The sequence below is a fragment of the Rhinatrema bivittatum genome, chromosome 8 (genome assembly GCF_901001135.1).
Source record: "Rhinatrema bivittatum chromosome 8, aRhiBiv1.1, whole genome shotgun sequence".
NCBI classification, from domain to species: domain Eukaryota; kingdom Metazoa; phylum Chordata; class Amphibia; order Gymnophiona; family Rhinatrematidae; genus Rhinatrema; species Rhinatrema bivittatum.
Window position 1 is genome coordinate 109,140,639 of NC_042622.1, and position 26,556 is coordinate 109,167,194.

At 40.2% G+C, this 26,556-nt stretch overlaps 1 protein-coding gene across 5 annotated transcripts in view; it reads right to left on the reverse strand.

The window, feature by feature from the left end:
- PBX3 (PBX homeobox 3) overlaps positions 1 to 26,556 on the reverse strand; it is a 551,690-nt gene that overhangs the window by 345,375 nt on the left and 179,759 nt on the right. The gene's annotated exons all lie outside the window — the stretch shown is intronic.

Genomic DNA, 26,556 nt, shown 5'->3' on the forward strand with positions numbered 1-26,556 from the left:
CAATAGATGGAAATTAGTGTCTTTATCTCACTACCTTTGAAAGCTGGAAGGGTTACCTACTGATTTAGGTTAAAAGGAGACATCACCATGGGCAAAAGGAAGGAACTGTTTGAAAAGTGACTGAGTCTAGTGAGAACACCATGTAGAAGTCTCTGCGTGACAGGACTTGTATTTCAGAATTACGCCTGGCAGAGCACATCGCCACCAGGTTCAAAGGAAGGACCCATTAGGGACCTAAGAACTATGTTGAGGTCCCATTGCGGGACCACTGGTCTGAAGGAGGGTCTGATACACTTAGCCCCTTTGAGGAAACATTATATCCAGATATGGGGCTATCTGCCGTTCTTTGATGGGCACTCTGTAGCAAGTTATAACTCCCACCTGTACCTTCAAGAAGTTCAAAGCTAGGCCCTTGTCTAGTCCTTTTTGGATAAAGTTTAGAATGCACAAGATATATGCCTCCTTGGGGAGACTGTACAATCCTGACAGAATCTTTTGAATAGGATTCAAATCTGTATGTAGGTGAGGGATGGGAGTACCTTTCATGCTTTCAACATCATTGTGATATTTTGCAGAGAATAGCTCTTCTTCTTCAGGGCCAAGCTATAAGACAAAATAGAGCTAGGTCTTTCATTGGCATTGGGCTCTGCCACAGTAGCCCATGCTCTTTGGGAAGAAGAAATAGAGTTACTACTACTAGTCTTATTAGTCTGCATACAACAGTCTTCTCGGTCAATCCGGGGCTATCAGAATTACCTTGGATGGATGGCCCTCTAAACTTCTTGGTGTTTTGCCTATGAGGGACCAGGGTGAGAACACGTATAGGAGGCTATCTTTTGGCCATGACTTTATCAGGGCATTTATTCTGCTGTACCCTGGTTCCATTCATCAGGTGAAAAATCTGTTTGACTTGGTTTTCTCATGGGTTGCCATTAAGTCCATTTTAGGATGCCCCCATTGCTGTGGTATAATCTGAAAGGCCTCTTGAGTTCCCATTCTCCAGGATTTAACCTGCTTCTGCTGAGAAAATTGGCTTGGACATTCTCAATTACTGTGATGTAGGATGCAGAGAGAAGATGTAGTTTTCATTCTGCCCACCTGAAGAGTATACCTGCAGTTGCCCCCTTGCTTGTTCACATATGCTATTACAGTGGCATTGTCTGACAGCATCCTTACTGCCTTCCTTCTTATCAAGAAAAAGAAGCAGAGTAGGGCCTGGCTGAGCTTTGTCTTCTAGGAGCCTCTGAGGTTTGGATATCCCTAGGACTTTGACTAATTTTTTCCAATTCTTGTCCAAATAGTAGGCCTTGTTTCTAGACTATTGACCATGACACATCTCTCTTCAATCACCAGCCCTGAGACACCCCCCTAAGCAAAGAACTTCCCAGCCGATTGTACTAGCATCTGGGTTACAATGATTTAAAGGAGGAGGACTACGTCCATGCCTTTTAATAAATTGGAGGGCTCCAAACACCATCCCAAACGTTTGTCTGCTGCTGGGGTTTCCAGGAGGCGAGACAGCTTGGTTACTCTCTTTGAAGTTAGGGTTACCCTTCCTTCTATCATACTGAAAAGGGTTCCTAGGAATTTGAAACACAGAGAGGATTTAGTCTGCTTTTTGTGTAATTCACTATGATTCCAGTGGCTCCAAAAGCCATATCACTGTGACTGTGGCTTTCTTAGAAGGCTTGGCCTTGATAAGCCAATTATTCATCAGGGATGAACCATTATGCCCTTTCTTTGTAGTGATGCTACCATAAACACCATCACTTTGATGGATATTCTTGGAGCAGTTGCAAGGCCAAATGGGAGGGCTTGAAAGTGGAAATGCTTGCCTAATACACAGAATCTAAGATAATTCTGCTGGGTATTTAAAATGGGGATGTGAAAAGAAGTTTCTGCCAGGTCTCAGGATGACAAGAATTTGTCTTTTCTGATTAACATTATAACAGAAGGTAGCGTCTTCATCTGAAAGTGTGGTATATGTAGGTACTTGTTGACCCCTTTTAAGTCCAGGATGGGGGGGGGGGAGACTTGTCTTTTTTCGGGACCATAAAATAAATTGAGTAGGTCTCCTGTCCTTGTTCTCAAGGAGGGATTGAGACAATTGCTTGGAGCATCTGCATACTTTCTAATGTGGCCTTTATTGCCTTCACTTGATCGATGAAGCACAGAAGAATACCATAAAGACTCCAGGACCAAGGGCACATCCCTTTTCAATGATGCCTATAGGGTCCAACATTATGTGAGTCCATTCCATGAATAAATTCCAGAGGATCAGCGGTATCATGGGACAGACCCGCTGAATATCACTGGGGCAGATAATTTAAACCTGCCACCATGAAGATGTCCCCTTTATTCTTCTTGGCCCTAGGAATGGAATGAGACTTACTCTTAATATCTGCAGAGACATATTCCTAGTGGATCTGAATTTTCTGAATTCCCTAAAGTGCTGGCATCTAGGAGTGTCTGGATGAGCTTTGTCTTCCAGGAGCCACTGATGTTTGGATTTCCCTAGGACTTTGATTATTTTTCCAGTTCTTGTCCAAACAGTAAGCATCCATTAAAAGCCAACTACAATGGTGAAATTCTACCCAACTACATAGCGAGAGGAGTCTCCTGGCTGCCACCCCTAAGATGACTACCCAGGAGGCCATACAAAAGATTTTGCATAGCATCAGCCACAAAGGCTTGACAAGCTGTCTTGTCACTCTCTGGGAGTTACTGAGTCCATCATACTACCATTTGAGCTACATAACCTCCATAAGATGGCGGTCTGAAGAGCCCTGGTATTACTAGAAAAAGCATGTTTTAAAATAGCCTCAGTTTTCCTATCTTGAGGATCCTTCAAATCTGTTCCACCTTTAACTGGAATCATTATTTTTTGGGTAATCACTGAGACCAGGGCGTCCACCTTGGGAATTCTCAGAAGATTCTTATCCTCTGATGGAAAGGGGTAGATCTTGCTCATGATTCTACCACCCTTTAAATCTCCCTGGAGTTCAATTCTATCATTACCATGTATTTTAAGGCTGGGTGCAGTGGAAAAAAATTTGGGAGCCTCCAGATTCCTTGCAGAATCAGATTCTCTTTCATCTGGTCCCCAGCCCTTGAAATTTTAAGAGTAGACATTACATTATAGATCAGAACTGACAGTTCTCTACAGAATAATCTCACTACCATGGATTCTTCTTCCTGTGTAGAACATGCTTCTTTATCTAGGGAGGTCATTTTTTCACATTCTTCCCCAAAATGAATTCTTCAAAGGATTCCTGTGTAAGGATTTGTACAGAGTTGTCTGAAGCCTTTACAGTTGCATTAGACTGCTTTTGGGATGGTCTTCTTAAATTTGCAAGGTGGAATGTGTCTGGCACAGAGGAAACAGGCTCAGCACCAAGCTTCTGGACAGCAAAGAATGCATGGTGCATACAGAACTCAGTCAGGTGAAAAAGTTCCATATAGAGAAGTAGTTCCATATAGAGAAGTAGGAATTTCACTACTTCTCTACTACTGCCCAGGAGGGAAGGGTTAGGCCGGCCATCATAGTTGGTGATTCCATTATAGAAATGTAGATAGCAGGGTGGCTGGCAGATAAAAGGACCGCCTGGTAACTTGCCTACCTGGTGCGAAGGTGGCAGACCTCACGCATCACCTAGATAGGATTATAGACAGTGCTGGGGAGGAGCCGGATGTTGTGGTATATGTGGGAATCAACATCATAGGAAAATGTGGGAGAGAGGTTCTGGAAGTGAAATTTAGGATTTTAGGTAGAAAGCTGAAATCCAGAACCTCCAGGGTGGCATTCTCTGAAATGCTTCCTGTTCCACGTGCAGGTCCCCAGAGGCAGGCAGAGCTCCAGAGTTTCAATGTGTGGATGAGACGATGGTACAGGGAAGAGGGATTCATTTTTGTAAGGAAATGGGAAAAAGTTTGGGGAAGGAGGAGACTTTTCCGAAAGGATGGGCTCCACCTTAACCAGAGTGGAACCAAGCGATGGCACTAACTTTTAAAAAGGAGATAGAGCAGCTTTTAAACTAGAACAATGGGGAAAGCCGACAGTCAATCAGCAGTGCATGGTCCAGAGGAATGTATCCTTGAAGGATACTAATGAATCAGGAGAGTTAGGGCAGCCCAACAGAGAGGTTCCAATAAAAGCAAACGTAGTCCATGTGCGTATAGGTTAAAAATCAACTGAGCTAAAGATTTCCAAATTATCCCTATCAACTGAAAAGCAGGTTGTTAATACAAACAAAAAACACACTTTGAAATGTCTGTATGCCAATCCAGAAGTCTAAGAAGTAAGATGGGAGAGTTAGAGTGTATAGCAGTAAATGATGAGATTAACATAATTGGCATCACAGAGACCTGGAGGAAGGAGGATAACCAATGGGACAGTGCTATATCCGGGAACAAATTATATTGCAATGATAGGAAGGATCAACTTGGTGAGGGTGTAGCACTTTATGTCCGGGAGGGTATAGAGTCCAACCGGATAAAGATCATACAAGAGACTAAATACTCAGTAGAATCTATATGGGTAGAAATTCTATGTGTGTTGGGTAAGAGTTTAGTAATAGGAGTATACTAGCGTCCACTTGGACAAAATGGTCAGACAGATGATGAAATGCTAAGAGAAATCAGGGAAGCTAACTAATTTGGCAATGCAGTAATAATGGGAGATTTCAATTATCCCAATATTGACTGAGGAAATGTAAAATCAGGAAATGCTAGAGACAAACTTCCTGGATGTAATAAATGACTGCTTCATGGAGCAATTGGTTCAGAAACCAACAAAAGAAGGAGCTATTTTAGATGTAATTCTTAGTGGAACAAAGGATTTGGTGAGAGAGGTAACAGTGGTGGGGCCACTTGGCATTAGTGATCATAACATGATCAAATTTAAACTAATAACTGGAAGGGGGACAATAAGTAAATCTACAGCTCCAATACTAAATTTTCAAAAGGGAAACTTTGATAAAATGAGGAAAATAGTTAGAAGAAATCTGAAAGGTGCAGCTACAAAGGTTAAAAGTGTTCAATAGGCATGGACATTGATTAAAAATGCAATCCTAGACATGCAGTCCAGATGTATTCCATGCATTAAGAAAGGTGGAAGGATAGCAAAACAATTACTAGCAAGGTTAAAGGTGAGGTGAAAGAGGCTATTTTAGCCAAAAAAAAAATCCTTCAAAAATTGGAAGGAAGATCCATCTGAAGAAAATAGGAAAAAGCATAAGCATTGTCAAGTTAAGTGTAAAACATTGATAAGACAGGCGAAGAGAGAATTTGAAATGAAGCTGGCCGTAGAGGCAAAAACTCATAATAAAAACTTTTTAAAATATATCCGAAGCAAGCAGCCTGTGAGGGAGTCAGTTAGACAATTAGAAGACCGAGGGGTTAAAGGGGTTCTTAGGGACGATAAGGCCATTGCAGAAAGACTAAGGGGCAGATTTTTATTCTTACGCGCGTGGGGTACATTTGTGCACGCTACCCGGCATGCACAAATGTACACCCGATTTTATAACATGCGTGCACTGCCACGCGCATGTTATAGAATCCGGGGTCGGCGCGCACAAGGGGGTGCACACTTGTGCACCTTGCACGCGCTGAGCCCAAAGGGAGGCCCGATGGCTTTCCCTGTTTCCTCCGAGGCCGCTCTGAAATCGGAGTGGCCTCGGAGGGAACTTTTTTTCGGCACCCCCCACCATCCCCTCCCTTCCCCTACCAAACCCTCCCCCAAGCCCTAACTAAATACCCACCTACCTTTTGTTGTCAAAGTTACGCCTGCCCGAGGCAGGTGTAACTTGTGTGCGCCGGCCAGCTGCCAGCGAGCGAACCTCCAGCATGGCTGCTGTGCCTGAGGACTCAGGACCGCCCCTGGACCGCCACCCTGCCCCCGTCCCCGCCTATTTTTGAAAGCTCCGGGACATACGCGCATCCCAGGGCTTGCGTGCACCACCGAGCCTATGCAAAATAGGCTCGGCGCGTGCAGGTATCGGTTTTCCGGGGTTTCGCGCGTAACCCTTTGAAAATCTACCCCTAAATGAATTCTTTGCTACTATGTTTACTAATGAAGATGTTTGGAACATACCAGTTCCAGAGATAATTTTCAAGGGCAATGAGTCAGATGAATTGAACCAAATCACTGTGAACCTGGAAGATGTAGTAGGCCAGATTGAGAAACTAAAGAGTAGTAAATCACGTGGACCGGTATGCATCCTAGGGTTCTGAAGGAACTCAAAAATGAAACATATCATTAAAATCATCCATTGTACCTGAAGACTGGAGGGTAGTCATTGTCAATGTAACACCAATATTTAAAAAGGGCTCCAGGGGCGATCCGGGAAACTGTCGACCAGTGAGTCTGACTTCAGTGCTGGGAAAAATAGTGGAAACTACTCGAAAGATCAAAATCACAGAGCATATACAAAGACATGGTTGAATGGAACACAGTCAACATGGATTTACCCAAGGGAAGTCTTGCCTCACAAATATGCTTCATTTTTTTGAAGGTGTTAATAAACATGTGGATAAAGGTGAACTGGTAGATGTAGTGTATTTGGATTTTCAGAAGGCGTTTGACAAAGCCCCTCATGAGAGACTTCTAAGAAAACTAAAAACTCATGCGATAGGATGCAATGTCCTTTCGTGGATTACAAACTGGTTAAAAGACAGGAAACAGAGATTAGGATTAAGTGGTCAATTTTCTCAGTGGAAAAGGGTAAACAGTGGAGTGCCTCAGGGATCTGTACTTGGATCGGTGCTTTTCAATATATTTATAAATGATCTGGAAAGGAATACGATGAGTGAGTTATCAAATTTGCAGATGATACAAAATTATTCAGAGTAGTTAAATCACATTGTAGGAGGACCTTGCGAGACTGGAAGATTCGGCATCTAAATGTCAGATGAAATTTAATGTGGACAAGTGCAAGGTGTTGCATATAGGGAAAAATAACCCTTGCTGTAGTTACACGATGTTAGGTTCCATATTAGGAGCTACCACCCAGGAAAAAGATCTAGGCATCATAGTGGATAATACTTGGAGATCGTCAGCTCAGTGTGCTGCAGCAGTCAGAAAAGAAAACAGAATATTAGGAATTATTAAGAATGGAATGGTTAACAACGCGAAAAATGTCATAATGCCTCTGTAGCGCTCCATGGTGAGACCACATCTTGAATACTGTGTACAGTTCTGGTCGCCGCATCTCAAAAAAGATATAGTTGCGATGGAGAAGGTACAGAGAAGAGCGACGAAAATGATAAAGGGGATGGAACAACTCCCCTATGAGGAAAGACTGAAGAGGTTAGGGCTATTTAGCTTGGAGAAGAGACGGCTGAGGGGGGATATGATAGAGGTCTTTAAAATAATGAGAGGTCTTGAACGAGTAGATGTGAATCAGTTATTTACACTTTTGGATAATAGAAGGACTAGGAGGCATTCCATGAAGTTAGCAAGTAACACATTTAAGACTAATCGGAGAAAATTCTTTTTCACTCAATGCACATTTAAGTTCTGGAATTTTTTGCCAGAGGATGTGGTAAGTGCGGTTAGTGTAGCTGGGTTTAAAAAAGGTTTAGATAAGTTCTTGGAGAAGTCCATTAACTGCTATTAATCAAGTTGACTTAGGGAATGGTCTCTGCTATTACTGGCATCAGTGGCATGGGATCTTCTTAGTGTTTGGTACTTGCCAGGTTCTTATGGCCTGGTTTGGCCTCTGTTGGAAACAGGATGCTGGGCTTGATGGACCCTTGGTCTGACCCAGCATGGCAATTTCTTATGTTCTTATGTTCTCTATGCTACTCCTATGGAGCTATATCTGCCCCTGGCTGGTTAGAGGCACCCCCTCCCCTTCCCTGCAAATGAGGAATCTGACAGAGGTGCTGGGGTAATTAGAACATGAAGGAACTGTAAGCTTTCTGCCTCATGTAGGCCTGAATCAGTCCCTAAGCTTGCTCCTTTCACCTCACCCTGCTCCTCTCTTGGAGGAATTCTGGTGCCAGCAAACTCCTGGCCTGCCAAGCTCAATTTCCCTATCACAGATGATATACAGAGAGCCCCTGACCACTGGAATTCATCTAAAGGTTGGACACTTGCGACCTCTATTCATTGCTGCTTATTCTCATTTCATTTGTTGGGGGGGGTTATGTGCTGTGTGGCCAGATGCCTTGCCAACAACATAAAATAGAGAGATCTAACAAGTCACTGCTGCAACTTCCCTTCTCTTTGTTGGCGCAGGTGTGCTTACTCTCCCCCAAATGCGGTATGGGCCTTCTGAACTACTGTGAGTTAAGGATTTACTCACCACCACTGGGGAACAAGTTGAGTCTGTTCCCTCAGTGCTTCCTTCAAGCAATCAATAGAAGGAAGGCAAAGATGGATAGAGGGGAGGAGGAGGCGCTCCATCCCTTAAGCCATGATTCTCTCTAAGGCTTTTTTTTTTTTTTAAAGACTTAGAGATACCCTAACAGGGTTGATCCACTAGACCCCTAGGGGTACTAGGATCCAAATCCAAGAGAAAGCTCAATCAGCAAAGGAAAAAACTAAATATTTTTTTAAATCTTGGGCATGAGCTTCTATAGGAGAATCAAACTCTAAGGACTGTTACCCCAGGAGTCAGAACGATCAACCAAGGCCATGGCAGCTGACTTGGTATATTCTGTGAGACTTCGGGCAACTGCCTCAGACCATACTTTAGCTGGATGTGATGTCACAAGGGAAGAAAGAAGATGTGTCCTCTGTCTCCAGCAACTGTGGATGGAGAAATCCCAAGTATAAGGACTGATCTAGCAGAAGGATAAGGAACAGCTTTTTGGTCTTACCAACAGTCTGGGGATAAGTCTTAAAACTCCATAGGTTTTACACCAGTTGTCTGTTTTTAAACTAAATTTAATATTTAAAAAATGTACTCTTTATGAGTCTTCTGTTATCTAATACCAACATTAGTTAATGACTTGATTTACCTTAGGAAAAAATAACTGAGATGGAGATGTAGAAAAACCATCACTTACCACTAGATATTTTTACACTGCTCATTACAATATAGTTGTAATGCTTAACGTCCATTTTATCAGCTGTCAATAACTGTAGGCAAAAGCTTAAGTAAATAAACTTCCTCATTCTAAATGCAAGGAAGTGGTAAGCCATGAGTATATTGTTAAGCATTGTTTGATGCTAGCTTATCCAAGAGGGGAAGGATTCTTATGTCATTTTTATTCTCTGAAATGTCACACTCCCCAGCAAATTACAATATATTTCTCCAGTTTTCATCATTAGTCTCTTTCCTTCTCTTTATTGTTACCCAGATTTTTCCAGCCATTAAACATACAACCTCAAATAGAAAATCAGATCCCTAGTGGTAGAAGGTCGGCCCACAAGTCATATGAGGCAATATTCCAATACAACTGGGGGAAGAGGAATGTATACTTAGAAAAATGTACTAACTTTCATACCCACACTGTAATTTTGTGAGCATATTACCACTTTTAATCTGTTATTTTCTAATGAAATACCAATCAAGAAAAAGAGAACATCCGTAAGCCTACTCTTTTAACCCATCTGATTGTGTTGCTGTCATATTTACTAACTGGTTTCACACAGCTACATACTGTAGGCAAGCAGTCAGTGACACCTAGAGCTGCTAATGCCTACTATCCCAACATGCACATGCTTCACAATCAATGTCATCTAATTGATATGTCCCTATTTATTGTCACCTTGCCTCTATGCCAGCTGCCAAGCTCTGCCATATCACTTTCCATTTATGGACTCCCAACTCCCTTGATCTGGGTAATTAGAGTTTATGTGTTAATTGGTGTAAATACAAAGATGGGAGTCACAGGCATAAATTTCAAAGCACAGCCATAAATTGAGGAGCTGATGAGCAGGAAAAGAATGCCTTCACGGAACAAGTGTCATGTCTGTTTCATCCCTGGAAAGATCCAGAGTTGCATAATAGAGTGACACTGTTCATGCTTTCCAAAAGGCGTAATGAGCAGAATAGCCAAAACATTAAGATTACTATTCTATAGGAGGTCACATACTGAAATTATCATGATCAAAATATCTGTTTGTTTGAGAGGTCTTGGGACAGTTTTATAAAGTGTCTTGTGTACTTGTCTAAATGGAATGTAAATTTTTAAACCAAACTATAAGAATCTACCCAGATGTGACTAGAGAAACTCCGTTTAAGAGACAGGGATTTTTAAAGCTCTGCAAGAAGCTCTAGTGATAGGTACTTCTTTTCATTTAGATTACCCTTGTAAATGCAGAATTATATATAATCAAAAATGCTTTTTGATTTTTGATCCTTCCCAGCTTGGGGATTTTTTGAAAGGTCAACAATGTCAGTTCTCTACAGATTCCCTCTAAAAAGATGAAGTGCATTGTTATTTCATTTACTTCTATTTATAGACTGCTTTTATAAATACAAAATTTAATTAAAGCAGATTTTGTTGGTTGTTTTGATGTAATGATGTTTGTTATATAATATTGTGTGAGTCGGCATTTAGCCAGATAGAATTGTCTTTTTTTTTTTTTTTTACTTTGAAGCTAGAATTTGGAAAGTTTGGATTCTTGGATCCTTCATATATGGCCATACCCTGAAAATGTGATAATTATGTTGTTTTATTATCTTTTTTATTTTATTTACCTTATGATTTTTTTATTGTAAGCAGCCTAATAAATACTAATATTGGGCAGTTTTATAAAACAGTCTTGTATATTAATAGTTTATTTTTGTCCACACTAAGGAAGAAAACACTGTGCTTATCACTATTAACCATGTAGGCTGATATAGTGCTTATTTCTTCCCTTATAAGTCCATTTGGCTGACCTAATTATCACTATTAATCCTTCCACAATAACATCCCTTACAAGCATGGGTGACAGGAAGTCACATTTTAACAAAATTTATAGGCAGTATTGACACTGTACCATTTGTTTCTTCAGTTTCAAAGAAGAAACAACTTCTTGTTTTCTTGAAGTACTGTACCAATCAAAATTCTAATGACACTAAACCATGTGTGTTCAAGGAGCTCCTTCATATTATTTACTAGATTTTGGGCTTATTCTTGTAGCTATTTGCAAATTACATTTTTTAGAATAATAAACCACATCAAATACCAGCTTCCCCCTAAAAGGATATGGTTGCCATGTTCATTTGAATGTGTGGAAATATTTAGTTATATTGACATTGATTCCCCTAAAGAAGCACACAGTTGCATGCTGATATCACGGGTTGTGTGACACTAGTCTATTTTATTGTATTTTATTTATGTATGTAAAGTTGTGATCCATATTGAATCTTGGAGAAATAGCAAATAATAACATGGAATAAATATATAAAACCAACACAGAAAAACAAACTATGAACTCATTGTCTGTGCAGTGCCCAGCTTTCAGTAATAAAACCCATATTGTTGTTTTAGTAAAGTAGTAGTTTAAAAACAGCTTATTTCCTGGATATTTTCAGAATTTTATTAAGATAAAAGGACTGGGTTCTGTCTTTCATCTTCCAGGCTTATAAAGACAGAACACCACTTGGCAGTGAAGAGTTAACTGGAACTATTAGTATCCAGGAGTGAACAATTCTTAAGAACACTCTTATGTGAGGCTCCAAGAGGGCAAACCTGGGGTTATATCAGAAAATATTTCTTCAAGGAAAGTATGGTAGATGCACAGAATAGCCTTCTAAGGGACTAGGTGGTGGAGTCAAAACAAGTAACAAATTTCAAAAAAGACTGGGATAAGCAAAGAGAATCCCTAGTAAAGAAGTAAAGAGAAAGCCAGCGATCAACTAGGGCACCTTTTTAGGTTAAGAAACTTTCAGAAAGGTGGGGGAAGGGCACAGTGGAACACCTAGGAAGATTCCTTCTTGGAATGAAGCACCCTTATAAAGCCTCCCAGCCTCAACTGCCCTTCTTTAGTGCTCCCATACTCAGTTATGCCTACTTAGTGCCCATCACTAGCCTCAGTCATCTTCTCACAGCCTCCCCCATTTCCCTTCAGTGCCCCAGCCTCAATCATTCCTCTCTCAGTGCCTCTTGGTCAGCTTCCACCAGATTGAGCACCACCCCTCTAATTTTGTCATTCCCCTCCCTCTCCTTCTTATAAAGTATGCTGCTGATGCCACCACTGTACTCTTTCAGCACAGTATGGATTTCAGTCATTTGAGGGACGCTGTGCCCAAACTGCCATGCTGTTCTCAGAGTCCTGTGGTAACGACTCAGGAGAATGGACACTGTGCAGCTGAAACCCACTGACAACCACATAGTGCCAGAATAAAATAGTTGTTCCAAATCAAAGCCAGCAGCACCAATGAACTCTTGATAGAATCTCAGGAAATCCTTGGCCTCCACAGAAACTAAGTTAAAAAATACTGAATTACCAGGAGGTAAACTGGGCAGAGCAGATGAGCTTTATGGTCTTTATCTGCCATCCTATTCTGTTTCTGTGATGACCTTCTGTCTTCCATTCCATATAATATGTTATTTCAGTGGTTGGTTGTGAAAGAATAAATTAAGGAATTAAATAATAGGGATGTGCATTTGCACACTGAAACCGAAAAAGGTGAAATGGAATAAACCAAAAATAGCCTTGTATGAAAATACCCACCAGTTTAAAAAAAAAGAGGCATCCCTGAGTCCCACAGCTGTCCAACCCCTCCCCCCCCCCCATCGCTTAAGACAGCTATGGGGCTCAGGTCTACCTGAATCGGCTGAGCTGAACCCAACTGAAGCCTCCCCAGGCGCTTCCACTTCCCCCCACACGCTGATTTGAAAGTTACCATCCCTCTTAGGACTTGGTTTATTAAGACTTTTTTCCTACTCTTTCTCTATGGAAAAAAAAACATTAGTAAATCAGGTCCTTAGTTTTTAATTCTCACCAGCTGTTTTCAATGTGATAAATTTCATTTATTTTACTTTTCACATGAGAATAATTTCCAAATAAACTTGTTTCTGAACTTTTACCATGCCTAGCTTCTTCAGTAACACAGTAGAGAACTTTTTTCCTTTTGACTAATAGGGAAGTATAGGCCAAATAAATTCATTTCAGCTTTTTTTTCATTTTGAGGGTTTTTTTCTTTGTGTTTCAGTTTCACCACTTCGTCCCCAGTTCTCCCAGTTAAGAAATAGTTCCTCCAAATCCCTTTAGTTTAATAGTCTTCAAACCCCCCTCTCCCCAATTAACCCCGACCCTTAAAACCCCGCAGATCTGTCTAGTTTTCTTTCTTTTTAACTTATATGTCATCCGTAGCAAAAGAAGGGGGCCTCGGTGAACGCCGTGTCGCATCAGTATTTATGCCCACATCTTAGGTTCAGGGGGTAAAGAAGGCTATTAAACTAGGGGGATTTGGAAGTTCTATCCCTTAACTAGGCAAACTGGGAATGAACTGATAAAATGGACAGTGGCATCCCTTTTAAAATCCTCTCACTTACACAGTAGAAGTGGCATGTGTGTGTCCACTTAAACTTGAGCGCACATGTATGTGCAGCAGGGGCGGATTGGCCTATCGGGGGATCGGGCATCCCCCGGTGGGCCAGTCGCTCCAGTCATATGGTCTGCCGTGCACGGCCGTGACAGAGCCGCGCTCGGCAGACCACGTGATGTGTCCTGGGCCGGCCTGGGTGGCAAATACCCGGGCCGGTCGTCCTCGGGAATCCGCCACTGACGTGCAGCCAGGCTATTTTATAACATGCTCGCATATGTGCGCATATGTTATAAAATAGCCTTGTACCTAGAGGTGGGTTAACAAACACACACACACGTGCATCCGCAAGCTGGTTTGAAAGTTATTGTCCCTGTGCATTTTCTCCTCTGGCATCGATTATATTTAACTTTTCATCTTTTCTAACCTTAGATGGAGAATGGCTAAATGTCAGACATGGAATTTACTGAAAATCATTCAGCTAATAATTTGTAATGCAAAATGTAACATGTGTTTAATAATAAAACTAGAATATCAGGGAGGATAACTTTCAAACAACTCTGCACAGCCCCATATATGCACATAAATGGCCATGTGGAGAACTATAGTTCAATGAATATAAGTGCAATCAGTCTTTGCTGGTTCAATTTTCAATGATACTTTTTAATTGTAAGTACGGCAACTCCACATTGACACAAAATTCATAGCTGGTCCCCCGACACGGACTCTGTTTCGCCTGTCCATCTGCCTCAGGGGGCGGAGGGGGGGGCAATTTTAACAACAAGGATATCTTTGTCAATCAATTCAGCATTTATACAGGAGCGCCTCTACTGCCATTACCAATTGATAGTATTGGGGAAATGATATTGTAAGAGTTGAAGAGGCTTTTGCCCCTTTTTTTTTTTTTTAATTGTTTTTGAATAAAACAATAGTGGACAATTTTCATTATTTTTCAATAAAGGTTTATTAGTTGGAAGGCGGTTGGTTGGTTAATGATTAGAAAAATATAAGGTAATGGAATATTACCAATTGATGAATATATGGAATATGAAGCCACAACCCTTTCCATAAACATTTTTTTCTTATCAACAATTTTTTCCTATCATCAATTTTTTCAAATAAAATAAATTTTTCAAAAGTATTGTTGAATAGATCATGTAGCATTAATTATAGTTTTATTTGACTGAAGCAAGTTGATTTGGATACATGATAATTATTGATTGACCAAGGTGACCATTATATATCATTTAAAACATTAGTGGTGTTACTTATCCTATTTTTCTCTGACAGATATACCATTTTAGGTACCCACATATTTTTATTTAAAGGCCCCATCCCGCCCAGACCAGGCCCCCCGGCCCACCCCATTCCGAAGGCCCGGCACTTCTGCGCGTACCGAGGGTTACGTGCTTGGCTGGGCCCCTTTGAAAATGCACGCAGGGCCCAGTCATGCAAATAACTCCTGGTATTTGTGCATGGGCGCATTTTAAAATTCACCCACAAACAACATATAAGTGTATTTTTGTTTTTGCATCACATCTACATGCATTTAAAAAGGGCAGTTTAGGTGCATTATGAAGCATGGCAAGATTTACAAGCGCAAGTTCCTATTTCATAGGAGACTTGCACAAGATCATGTGGTAACTTATTTTGAGTAATTGATAACAGACAGGTCTGTTGTAACTTATTGGTTGAGTGGGAAGTCATGACAAACTGGGGGGAGTTGAAGCTGAAAAACTAAGGATCTGGATGACATTGAGAAGATATGGATAAACTGGTGGGGTAATTGGAAAATTGATAATTTTTTACATGCAGAACTCTGTACATACTCAAATGAATTTGCAAAGGCGTTACATAAATTTAACATACTATTGTAACAATTTTCAAAAGCCACTTATGTGAGTAAATCCTGTGGACAATTCAATGGTATATATTGTAGCAATTTTCAAAAGCCGACTTATACAGATAAAGTGCATTTATATGTGTAAAACCTATTTTTAAGTATGTAAATACTTTTGAAAATCAGGCCCTAAGGAATGAATTTTGAAAAAGTAGAGAGAGGAACATAATATTCTTATATATCAATAGTAAAATGCTGAAACAACATTTTAAAATATTTTAATACATTTAATTTAGAAAATAGTCTCAACTGAACCATTTCAATTAGTAGATATGACCTTAACTTTTCCAAATAATTTTCATGCTAATTTTTTATTTTTTCAATAGAAACATTCAACCTTAGTTCGCTACATATTAACAGATTTCCTCCTGAAACTGCCAGGAACAAAGAAATGCAGATACGATCATCAGCATCTAAACAAGCTTATTGTAGGGCTTTTAAGGCACATCTGAGCTAGGCTCCAGCCTGTAGTCTACCTTTCAACTCACAGATGACAGTGTCACCAAACACTGTCCTTCCATCAATCAAGTTAGGTCATGAATATACAAAAGGCAACAAAGAGGCTGGCTACCTCCTGCAGTTCAACTTGGCCTAATTATCTAGGCCTTTCTTTTTGTTACTCACTGAATGTTACACACCCAGTCAGCTGCTGGCCAGCCTGAGGCCTAATCAGAAGGGGTTATGCACACTGCCCTTCACATAGACAACAAATGCAACTTAAAACGTAAGCACCAAATGTCATCTTTCTTTTTCATCATTATAAAAAAATCCTTCCTTTTTCAAAATACCAGCCTACTGCCATTTTCCAACACTTCTCCCCCTTCTCAAAGCTGTCATTTCACCATAGTTGCTGCCAGTTGAGTGAATTAGCATTCTAACTGATGTGCTGCTATTCTCAGATGAATCACTCAGATATGTTAAGTAATGACCTCCCCCTAGAAAACGGAACTGATAGTTAATGTCTAACCATTGATTGAAGAGGGTTCTGTTGAACTCTTCAATTCAACCTCACAGAAACATGCAACAGAATATTTTTGCCTTTACTGTGTAATGTAGATGTCTAATAAAGACACTAGTGGGAAGACATTTTTATTAAAGGATTCATTCATAGAAACACATCTACTACTCAAAATATGTAATGCATTTCAACTTTGTACATTAGTTAAAATTGCACTGCATGTCTCAAATTGATGTGTGAGCTATATAGATTCCTGAGAAACAAAAGAATATGAATTTTGACTGCACAAACTCTTACAAGTACTTGGATTTCCTTATAGGAGGGAATTTTCCAAGAATTGCTTGGGGGTTGTGCATGTAAAAATAGCATGTATGCGTGTATATGCTATTTTTTAAACTTCCAGAGTATGCATGTACTTGCAGTATTGCATGTAAATGTGAAGAGGGAAAAAAGGGACAGGTTATTAGTTTCTAGGGCAGGATTCGGAAGTATTGTATAAGTTGCTATTTTTAAGAGGTACATATGCATACATTACCAAACTTGTCCAAAGAATTTTACACCTGCTAATTAACTTGCACAATTGGAATTGGACTTGACTTTTGTCTGCAGTTTTTGGCTGGGAGTTCTGAGTGAACTGGTGGAAGTTCAGGGTGACATGTTATAGGGTCTAGGTGAAATGGTGAAGGTTTGGGTGAACTGGTGGAGGTATCGGTGAACTGGTAATTCCATGTACATACACAAGTATTTTTAGATGCAGGGTATGCACATACTTTATAAAATGCCTGCTTCTGCATTTAATTCTGGATTACACACAAATTATTACAATTATTACAATTTTTTTTAATGGGTAAAGAAAATGTGTGTCTTTCTATATTACAAAGATATGCACATATTGAAACATACATGCATTCTTCTGGGGCAGAAATATTATATGGCTCACATAAATATCTGCACACTCACTTATGCAAGCAAATGGTGTACTGCAGATAGTTTTCAACACAAGGAATGATTTCTCTCTCTTAACTAAATTAGTGTATCATCTCTATGGTATCAAATATCTTTTTTCCACTACTAGCTGACAAAATTACAGTACATTGGATAAACCTCTCTGTAATTAGCCTATTAAGTTATATCTTTGCATAATCTTGGTTTGCTTTTCACTAGTTCAAGCTGTTAGTGGACTGAAGGAAAGCCATGTCAAACTCTCCCCTAGATTCATCAAAATGCTGTAATATCGCAGGCATAACGCCCGTGATAAGGAAAAGGGGCGTGTTTAGGGTAATATCATATAGGAGGAGCAGCTAATAGCTTGAGGTGAGGGGTTGGAGGTAGTTTAGGGTTTAGGGGCCAGTTTTTCATGCAGAGTGAGAAGTATGAACAACACAGGACACCTCGGTGAAGATTAGATATTTGGAGTGAAGAAAGTCTCACAAAGATGACATTTCTACTATGTTCTCTTGCCCTATCTTCATGGACTCCTTAACAAGGTCCTCCAATTGATCAAAGTGAGGATACTGTGATTTTGTGTCAAACTGTATCGGAAAAACCCAACATCAATTATCAAACCAATACCAGTTTGCCTTCACCTTACAAATTATGACGCAGTGCTAGTTCGTAAATCTACACGTCATTTATCTGATCGAATGTCCGTGCAAATTACAGTACGTGGGAAGAACTAAAAGAATGATTCGTAGACGATTAATCGAACACAGAAGCTGTATTACTACTGAAAAAATCACAGCCCCCCTAGTATTACATTGTAAAGACCACAATCATATTTTCAATGACTTACGTTGGAGGATTTTAGAAAAAGTGCATATACATCCTCGAGGAGGAAACATCAATAAAACTTTGAATTTGAAAGAGCAACAGTGGATATTTAAGCTTGATACAGTTACCCCAAATGGCTTAAATGCTTCAATAGAGTGGTATTCACTGATATAATTGAATGGAGACTAGTATGACGTCAGAAAAGGAGGTGGAACGTGAGTGCAGTGGAGAATTTAAGAGAGTTCCGGTAGGGTTCCGGATGTGAACCACAAGAAAAACGCCGAGACGCCATTGTGAGCGTGGAGTTTAATATGAAGAAATGAACAAGAAAAATGTGAGTACACAAAATTACGGTGCCAGCTTGAGGAATAACTATAGTCCAAGTGTATTTTTTTGATTATTTTTAAATTGTAGTGACTGATTGATCGAAAATATGGTGTGTTTAGACGCAGATTTAATAGCACTACGTCATAATTTGTAAGGTGAAGGCAAACTGGTATTGGTTTGATAATTGATGCTCCTTAACAAGGTACCATCAAGCTATAGCAGGATAACATAATACAAAATTTTGTCTTTGTGAGACTTTCCTCACTCCAAATGACGTCAAATCTTCATTAAGATATACTGTGCTGTTCATATGTCTCACTACACATGAAAGCCTGTCCCCTAAACCACCACCAACACCTCACCTCGAGCTATAGCAGTCCCTCCTATAGGCATATAAATAGATGCATACTGTGAAGGCCTCCCCAGAGGCACTCTCTCTCGCTCTCTCCCTCCCTCCCTCTACTCCACTCCACTCCACTCCCTCTCCCCTTCCAAGCCCAGAAATGGCTAAAATGCAATTCAAAAAATGTATTGCAAATTGCATTACAGCCATTTCAGTCATATCGCACAACTTAACCCCAGGAAAAAAGGTGTAGTTATTTCCGGCCTTGAAAGCATGTGTTATGCTATTGCACGGTGTGACATTGCCCCTCATTTTCATAACTCCCACCCAAACTCCTCCTTAATCCCGCCCCTTCCCAAAATTTGCATTCGCCGTGTGCTACTGCTATTATCGCACGCATTAATGCGTTATCATGTGCGTTAACGCCATAACACATTTTGATGAATGACCCTGTCTGTTATTTTTTTGGACAGCAATTATCTCTAGCATGATGAGTTTCTATATGTAAACACTTAAAGGTGAATTTTCAAAAGTTACATATGTAAAAAATAGCACTTATGCATGCAAAATAGCATATACGTGAATATATGTTATTTTAGAAACCTAAACATAGATACGTAAATTGGGATCCATGTGTATATTTCCACATGTGAAAAGGGGCAGACCTGGGGCATTCCAAAGAGGAGTCAACATTTACGTGAGTAAGTTGCTATTTTATAAACAATTTATGTATGAATATTTGGCACCTTATTTGCATATATTTACTCCTTCTCAGGTACTTTGTAGCCTGGATTAGCCACTGTTGGAAACAGGATGCTGGGCTTGGTCTGACCCAGTATGGCAATTTCTTATGGTCTTATGTTCTTATCTGGAGTAAGTGATTATTAACATTTTAAAAATGAAAAAATGACACCCATGTCTGGGTGACATGGGGCGCTTCAGGCTAAAGAGCCAGGAACTTCTTCATAAGCTGCAGATGGACTAAGCAAATTCTTAGACTAATTAGTCAAATTGGTTAGTTCATTGCTGCGTGTACGTATGTAAAACCTGACTTACAGGGGTAAATGTGTCTAAATAATGCGTGTAAAATCCCTTTAAATTTGAAGCAAATATATGCGAGTATATCATTTGTGCATACTTATCCAGCTAAACTTTAATTTATCTGGCTAAGCAGCATCTTTGCTGCTACATAGGTGGACAAATTTTAAGTTATCCAGATACATAGCAATACTTTTCTAGTTAAATTCCGATTTAGCTGGCTAAATAGCAGCAGGTGCTACTTAGCCGGATAAGTCTGAAAAGCACTACTTGTCTGTCTAAACAGCACTTTTGGGACTTATCTGGCTATGTAAGATAGTTGGATAAGTCTTAAAAAAAGTGCTACTTAGCTAGATAAGTTAGCCTAATAACACCATATCCAAACATCTGGCGGATATTATAAACTGCTCCCTTTCCCAAGGATCTGTACCTGACCTCCTGAAAATCGCCACTCTCAAACCACTACTAAAGAAACCTAACCTGGACCCAGCTAACCCCGCTAACTTTCGCCCCATCGCCAACCTACCTTTCATTGCTAAGCTAATGGAAAAACTGGTCAACAACCAACTTTCGGAATATCTAGACATGCACAAGATTCTCTACCCTTCCCAGTTCGGATTCCATAAATTCCTAAACACGGAATCCCTCCTGATCTCACTCACCAACATCTTAATGGGCCTAGACAAAGGACAATCCTACCTTCTGGCCTTACTTGACATTTCAGCAGCTTTTGATACCGTGAATCATCACATCCTCATCAACCGACTTGCAGACATCAGCATCTCTGGTACCGCCCTCAAATGCTTCAAGTCCTTCCTCAGCAACAGGAATTTCAAGGTCAGAATAAGCAATAAGGAATCACACCCCATCTGCTCCTCTCATGGAGTACCTCAGGGATCATATCTCTCCCCAACACTGTTTAACATATATCTGCTACCCCTCTGCCAGCTCCTCGCAAGTCTAAACTTGACACATTTCATTTATGCCGACGATGTGCAGATCTTGATCCCCATAACAGATCCCATCTCCACAACGATCAATTTCTGGAACAACTGCCTCCACTCTATCAACCTTCTCCTCTCTAGCCTTAACCAAGTACTAAACAGCTCCAAAATGGAACTCCTCATCATCTCTCCCAATGACTGTAACTCCCTCTCCAGCAACCTCAATATACCATCAGTAACACAAGTGAGAGATCTGGGTGCCATTCTAGACTACCTGATTGAACTTCAAAAAATTCATATACACCACAAGAGAATGCTTCTATAAGCTACACGTGCTAAAACAGTTCAGACCCCTCCTCCACTTTCACAACTACCTCACAGTCCTCCAAGTCATCCTTTTCTCAAAAATCGACTACTGTAATTCATCCTTTTCTCAAAAATCGACTACTATAATTCATTACTACTCAGCCTTCCTGCTTCCACTACTAAACCTTTGCAAATGCTCCAGAACGCCGCCGCGAGGATACTGACCAATGCTAGGCGATGAGACCACATCACGCCCATCCTCAAAAATCTACATTGGCTCCCTATCAACTTCAGAATCATTTATAAATCCCTGACCAACATACACAAAACCATCCATTTTCAATCCACTCTCCAGCTAAAAATTCCGCTCAACCTTCGCACCTCCACAAGTCCAATCAGAACGGCCTATAAAGGGTCCCTTCAAGCCCCCCCCCCCTCACACACCAATTCCACGTTTCACCCCTCCTTATGGAAACGTGCTTTCTCCACAGCCGGACCCACTCTATGGAACTCACTACCACCAGAGCTCTGCCAGGAACATTGTACTCTTACTTTTAGAAAGAAGCTGAAAACCTGGCTTTTCGAACAAGCTTTCCCTTGATCTGCCAAGCCTCAAACTCTGTCAAATTCAGTCTCTCACTACAGTCATCAATTCTGAACTTAGTCAGAACAGCTCAGAATGTTGTCTATTTACTAGCGGTACTCCTGCTGTAATCATGTAACAATTTTCTCTACCCTACCTGCTCCTTTACCCATCTGATCCTTGATCCCCCCATCCCCCCTCCCTACCCTTCCTCCTCCCTATCCCCCCCTTAAGCCCTGTACTCCCATTAGATGGGTTTGCTATTTTCAACTCCCGTTTTTTCGCGCTAAATTTTTGTTCTGATTTAATAATTCCCTTAAGATTTAACTTTAAATCCCTATGCACGTTAAGTTAGGAGATTTAATTCATTGTTTAATGCTAAATGTTTGTATACAAATGCTAAATTATTGTTAACGCTAAATTTTTTAATTCTTGTTTACTCTAATTTCCATGTTTACTCTTTTGGTTAAGCTAAATTTACCACCTAAGTTGTCCTGAATTCATCACCCTTGTTTTATATAATTCTCTCTCATATTCGCTGGTTTTCCCTTGTTTCGATGTAAACCGGTACAATAAGACATGTGTCTTGAGTATTAGTATAGTAAAAAGAAGTAAATAAATAAATAAATCTATAAGTGCTACTTATCCAGTAAGCAGTTTTGAAAGTTATCCTCTTAGGAGTGACTTTTCAAAGGAGTTACATGCATAAAATTAGCATATATCATAGCAATTTTCAAAAACCTTTCTATGCATGCAAAATTAATTTACGTACATAAAATCTTTTGAAAATTCAGCCCTAGGGAGTGACTTTTCAAAGGAGTTATGTGTATAAAAGTAGTAATTTTCAAAAGCCGTTTTTTGGCTTTTGAAAATTTCTACTTTTACGCACGAAACTCCTTTCAAAACTCACTCCATGGTGCTGACTTTTCAAAATGTTTTGTGCATGTAAACAGTCTTTGTGCACATAAATGAACTTTTGAGAATTGCTATACGTGCTACTTTTAAGAACATAAGAACATGCCATACTGGGTCAGGCCAAGGGTCCATCAAGCCCAGCATCCTGTTTCCAACAATGGCCAATCCAAGCCATAAGAACCTGGCAATTACCCCAAAAACTAAGTCTATTCCATGTTACAGTTACATGCATAACTCCTTTGAAAATTCACTCCCATAAAGGATAACTTTCAAAAAAAGTCTACAGAGCTATATATACCTATATTACTATGTGGAGATCTACTATAGTATTTTATAACCTTCACATATCAGGCATGCGCAGATTATAAAATACACATATGTGTATCCCACAACATACGTCCACATGTTTGGTTCTGTGTGAATACCTGCAATGCATTAAGGGCCAAATTTGAAAAAGCCTGCATGCGCAAAAACTGGGGAATACGTGTGTGGCTGGACCGTTCGCGGGCCGCACGCATTTTACAAACGGTACGGCCACACTCATATCTCCGATACGCACCAAAGTGCCAGGCTATGTAAAAGGGGAGGGCCGAGGAATGGGGCGGGGGCCAACCGGGACAGCAGTAAGTTTAAAAACAAAACAAAAAAAAAAGCTAGGTAGGTAAGGATTAGGGGTCGGGGAGGAGAGGAGAGGGGAAAAGTAGGAAGGATAGTTAGGGGATAGGAAAGATCCCTCCCAGTCTGCTCCTCAATTGCAGTGGACTGGGAGGGAACTGGGAAAAAGTGGGATCACATTGCCGCACGTATTTTAAAAAAATCCTCCTCACCTATATGAGTGGGGCACCCAATCGGGCATGCATATGTGCGCAGGCATCGGATTTTATAACATGCGCGCATCAGCATGCGCTTGTTATAAAATCAGTGCATCCATGGGCATGCACAGGTGTAAAAATCTACCCTTGAATATGTGTACTTTTCCTACCTATTTTATAAACATATGCACGTACATTTTACATGTGAAAAAAATATAAATTACTCATGTAAAACCCTAATTTAAAAGCAGAAGCCAGTATATTTTAAAACATGCATATGTAACTGAAATTACCAGTTTGCCGATATCACTACCAGTTCACCCAGTCTGTCTCCAGTTCATCAAGACCCTCCTTGTACTTCACCCTGAACTCCCCTCCAGTTTACCCAGACCTCCTTCCCAAGTAATAGTGAACAGTAGACGAGTCTGTTATCAATTATGCTAGATAATTAGCAGATGTAAAGTTGTGCGAATAGTTTGCCTAATAATATTCATGCCTTTAAATGCCCTTTTTTCCACAGGTAAATGTGTGCATGAAACTGAAAATGTGTGTATTTTTGATGTTTATAAAATAACATTTACAGAAGCACAAGCTACTTACATACATGTATGCTAATTTTACATATGTAACTTCTTTGAAAATTCACTCCTAAAAGAGCAATTTTCATAGTGCCCACACTGCTGCAACATCTGCAACATTTTTACTCATGGTCTTTGCATCAATTTTCAAAGTGAAACTAAATGCATACTTTCACTTTCAGAATTGCCTTGGAGACAAAAAGATCCACAGACCTTTGCACCTGCTTTATCCGTAGATACTTTTCCCATGGACAAACATGAGTGGATTTGAAAATATAACCTAGTTTATTATTTATTATTTATTTATTAGATTTATATTTCTCTTTTTGGTACTTCAAAGCAGATTACATTTAGGTACTGTAGGTAATCTATGCTTGTTAATTTCCAACCCTGACCTAAACATGCCCCCAAGAACATCTGCCCCTAAAGCAGCTAAAAGTAAACTACAATAAATACACTCTCCATAGATGTTTGACTTGACTGGATTGTAAGCTCTATGGTGCAGGGACTGTCTCTTATGTGTGTCTGTACAGCACTGCGTATATCTAATAATGCTTTAGAAATGATAAATAGCAGTAGTAGCAGCAGCAGCCGCAGCAGCAGTAGTAGTGGTAGTAAATGGTGGGCAATTTTCAGACAGCCTTTTTACCCAAATACATTGGTTTTTATCAGGTAAATGTCTTTTGAAAATCGTCCTCTAAATGTTGTGCACAAAGAGTAAGCTAGTGATTAATAATCAATGAAAACCATAAGATCATATATTTTCTGTAATAACAGGAAAAAAAAAAAACCCAACAACTGGTATACAAATGACAGAAGTGTATAAACAGTTAGAACTGCCTTACTGCCATGACTGTTTCAATCTTTTACCATCCAGGGAGGTCTCTTTTCATAGCTCTGTGGACCTCCCAGACCATTTATTTAGGTAACCTATCAAATTGATCTTAAAAGTAGTAAATGATACAGTAGAGAGAGTACCTTTATTATTTGACAAAATGTTTAATCACCTCTTTTTAACCTATAGTTATAGTATTTCATGGTTGACATGACTCGCCCAATTTACTCATACTCTGACAGGAAATGCTGCTTCTTCTCAAACCAAACATGGCGAGAAAAACTTGAGATAGTTATGTAAGGTTAGGAATTTGTAGACTGAGGAGGAAATGGCCTTAAGCTATACAGAGAGGATTTCAAGTTTAATAGCCTGACCAACAAACATATATAGACTTTGATCATTTTACCTAACTTTACAACGTATTATTCAATAATTATCTACTACTCTTTAGATTTCAACATAGTAGTCAATATATTTTTCTATGTAGAATCTGAATATATATTTAAAGGACAAAACACTTTTACCTGGGAATATGGCAATTTACCCAAGTAAAATTATCATTTTAAAATTTCCTTCAATTTGGCTAAAGGGTGAATTTTAAAAGCCTGGCGCGCACCAAAAATGGGAGATACACAAGTATGTCTGGCCGGCGAGTGCCAAGCAGATTTTAAAAGGCACCTGAGTACGCACGTATCTCCCGGTACGCACACAAATAAGAAGTTGCAAAAAAGGCGCAGGGCCTGGTCTGTGTCGCGCATGGATGGGACATGGGCATTCCAGGATTTTAACATGAAATGTACACATAAGTATTTACATGCACAGGTGTGTGCCAGGATCCCCTGCTGTGTAACTTTGCTACAGCTATGGATGGTGTGTAAGTAATAAAATAAAAAATGCTAAGCTAGTCAGCAGGGTTTTAAGAGCTGATGCTAACAGGGAAAAAGGAAGGCTATTTAATTAGGGCAGTTAGGAAGTCCTATCCCTTACCTGGGCAAACTAGGAACAAACTGGGGAAACTGGTAATTTGTTGGTAATCTTCACTACTAAAATCCCTTCACTTATGTGGTAGAGGCGGCATTTGCACACACTTGCACGTGTTCATATAAAATTGTGAGCACATGTATGCTTGTACAGGCTATTTTATACCATGCATGCATAAGCGCATGTATGTTATAATATGGTCATGTCCTTTGGCACAAACAGGCATATGCGCGTGCATGCGCATCCGCATGGCTGTTTCAAAGTTACCATCATAGCATGTAGAATTTTAGTTAGCTTGAGGGAAGGCATTCCCAGGAGCATGGTTAGCTTGGATTTGAGAAAAAATATTGCATATAGATTGAATTTTCAAATCTATGGAAATAGGTGCAAAGTCCTTTGCACCTGTAAACAATTTTCAAAGAGAAATTAAACATATAGGGGCAGATTTTCAAAGGGTTACACATGTATATTATGCGCGTAACCCCGAAAACCCGTTCCTGCGCGCCAAGGCTATTTTGCATAGGCTCGGCGACGCGCATATGTCCCAGAGCTTGAAAAAAGGGGCGGGGCGTGGGCAGTCCAGGGCGAGGCAGGGGCATGGCCAGAGGCCTCCGAAGGCCTGCTAGGCCGGGGAATCGTGCGCCGGCACACGCAACCTACGCCTGCCCAGAGGCAGGCGCAATTTAAATAATATAGGTGGGGGGATTTAGGTAGGGCTGGGGGGCAGGTTAGATAGGGGAAGGGAGGGGTAGGTGTGGAGGGCCGAAAGAAATGTTCCCTCCGAAGCTGCTCCGATTTCAAAGCGGCCTCGGAGGGAATGGGGAAAGCCATCGGAG